The sequence below is a fragment of the Terrapene carolina genome, unplaced genomic scaffold, assembly GCF_002925995.2.
Source record: "Terrapene carolina triunguis isolate 2854851 unplaced genomic scaffold, T_m_triunguis-2.0 Scaffold147, whole genome shotgun sequence".
In the NCBI taxonomy this organism is placed as follows: Eukaryota; Metazoa; Chordata; order Testudines; family Emydidae; genus Terrapene; species Terrapene triunguis.
The window spans coordinates 7,861,943-7,864,147 of NW_020664498.1; the positions used below are offsets into that span (position 1 = coordinate 7,861,943).

Sequence of the window (2,205 nt, forward strand, 5' to 3'; positions counted from 1 at the left end):
AGGACCCTCTGTTGCTTTTTACAGATTCAGACTAACACGGCTACCCCTCTGATACTTGATATATCTGTAGGTTTCACTCCCTCTCTGTATTTGCCAAGTAGGTAGGAAAAGGTCTAAATCCTGTTACTTGCACGTGCCATCTGATGCAAGCACAAAATTAGAGGTGGAGTAGAGGCCTCTTTAAAGGGGTGTCCTTCAGAAATCAGAATGTATGTAACAACAGAGCTACTGGGACAAATTCACCAAAGGCCTAAACAGACACAGTGCCCTTGTCCACTGAGCCATTGGCTCCATATCAGTCATTGTTAAGATTTATGACTGTCTAGTGAATTTCATCTCATTATTTGCTTCCAGATCAAACAGTCACGATGTTTGCATCCTCACAGGTGGCTAACACTTGTAATTTTATTATGTGGAAAAAAGAGTTTGTTTATTTTTCTCTGTGGCATTTTTGTTCTTCACAAGCATCACAGGAACAATCAGCTTGAATGAACATGCTGGTGTATCTGGTACTGGCCCAGAATTAATCCTCTGGTCATCATTTTGCCTTTTGAATTCTCCCCTGTTTATAATTAAGCTGGTTGAGTCATGAAAATCCTAGTTCATGAATTTATGAATCCAAATCCCAAGTCTCTGCTACTCACAAACATTATTCATGTTTATTTGTTCTTTAGTTGCAAGAATTCAGATGACCACTGGGTTTCCATGGAAATGTTTTTGAATCCTGAAATACTCACCAGTTGTAGCACTAACAGTTATTTGGCCTAACACTCCTTATTGGCTACTCTTTATTCTCCTGTTTAATAGGTTTCGGTAGCCAGTCAAGGAGCAGGAACAATGCCATGTGACTTAGGTATCCAATCACATATAGCGAATAAAAATATAGCATTGAATGAATTGCGCGAAAATTACCAACCAAGCGATACAGCAAATAGCATATTAGGCCAAATAATTATTAGTGCTACAATCTGTGACTATGCAAACAAAACAGAGTGAATTCTGGTGCATCTAATATTGTTCACAATGAATAATACACCCAGCTTTACTCCTGTCCAGTCACAGAGTGAGGGAATGTCACATGGCCGGTAGGAGATGGGACATGTTCCTAACGGGGCAGCACTGTTCTGGTCATGTGTGGGGGGACTCACCAGTGTGTAGAGGTCTTGGGAAGGAACCAGGCCTCTTCTAAGGGGATCTTTGGTGAAATGTTCCTGCAAGAAGATGTTTGAAATACTAATGAGGCTAATTATTCCATGTATGTGGTTTGGGATTTCCTGGCAGAAACTGGGGAGGGGAAGGGGGGAGGGTTACAAAACTCTCAGAGTCAGGAGACTTGGCTTCTATTGTGAGCTCTGCCACTGACCCATCGGGTGACCTTGGGCAAGTCACTTCCCTTCTCAGTGCCTCAGTTTCCCCAGCTGTACAATGAGGCTGACCTCCTTTGTAAAGCACAGCTGGAAAGGGCTATATAAGAGCTAACTATTATTATTAATATTTCTTTTTTCCAGTATTCTGGGCATAAGAGCTATTGAGCCACCCGAGGATGAAGAACAAACAGCGGATATTGATCCCGGAATGAGGCTGTTGTCTAGTGACGCACAAGGCGGAAGAGGTAAGCAAGCTGAGGGATGACACTCTTTCTCCCGCTGGCATCCTCAGCATGCCCAGAAAGCTAACGCTCTCTCTGCCTCCTCCATTTGCAGCTCCCAGGAGTGCTGGAGACCCGCCAGCCCCGCTGGGTGCCAAGTCTGCAGCAGTGCCGGAGGAAGACCGAGACCACATCTACCACCCCCCAGACACTGCTCTGGAAGAGGAAGGCCCTGTGCAGATAGCGGCACTGTATGCTGAAGCTGTCAGTGGCCCAGAAGAAGACAGAGACCATCTCTACCATGGCTAGGGGAGGAGATTTGATCCTGTCTACTCACCAGTAATAAAGGAAGAGGGGATTGTGCCGAGTGTCCCCTCTACCCACTCTCCTTGGCTGTATGTTCCCTTGGCCCTTTCCTTCCCAGGATGGCGGGGGTGTACCAGCCCCTCTCCTCCTCCCTGTCCTATCAGACCCTTTGTCTTGGATAATAAGAGGGCTCTGGCTTCAGGCTGTGTCAGGCTCTACTCTGAGCTATCACTCAAATGGCAGTTGCTGGGACCGGCAGGTGCTGCAGGAAGATGGTCGGCTGGCTGAGGTCTCTTGGCAGGACAAGCATC

At 46.3% G+C, this 2,205-nt stretch overlaps 1 non-coding gene across 1 annotated transcript in view; it reads left to right on the forward strand.

Moving 5' to 3' along the window:
- The window catches only part of LOC113406880, an 11,075-nt gene extending 9,288 nt beyond the window's left edge, over positions 1-1,787 (forward strand). Inside the window, exons 3-4 of the transcript XR_003899848.1 lie at positions 1,509-1,612; positions 1,704-1,787. This is a non-coding gene — a transcript (uncharacterized LOC113406880). The remainder of the gene's footprint in view (positions 1-1,508; positions 1,613-1,703) is intronic.
- The last annotated feature ends 418 nt before the right edge of the window (positions 1,788-2,205 follow it).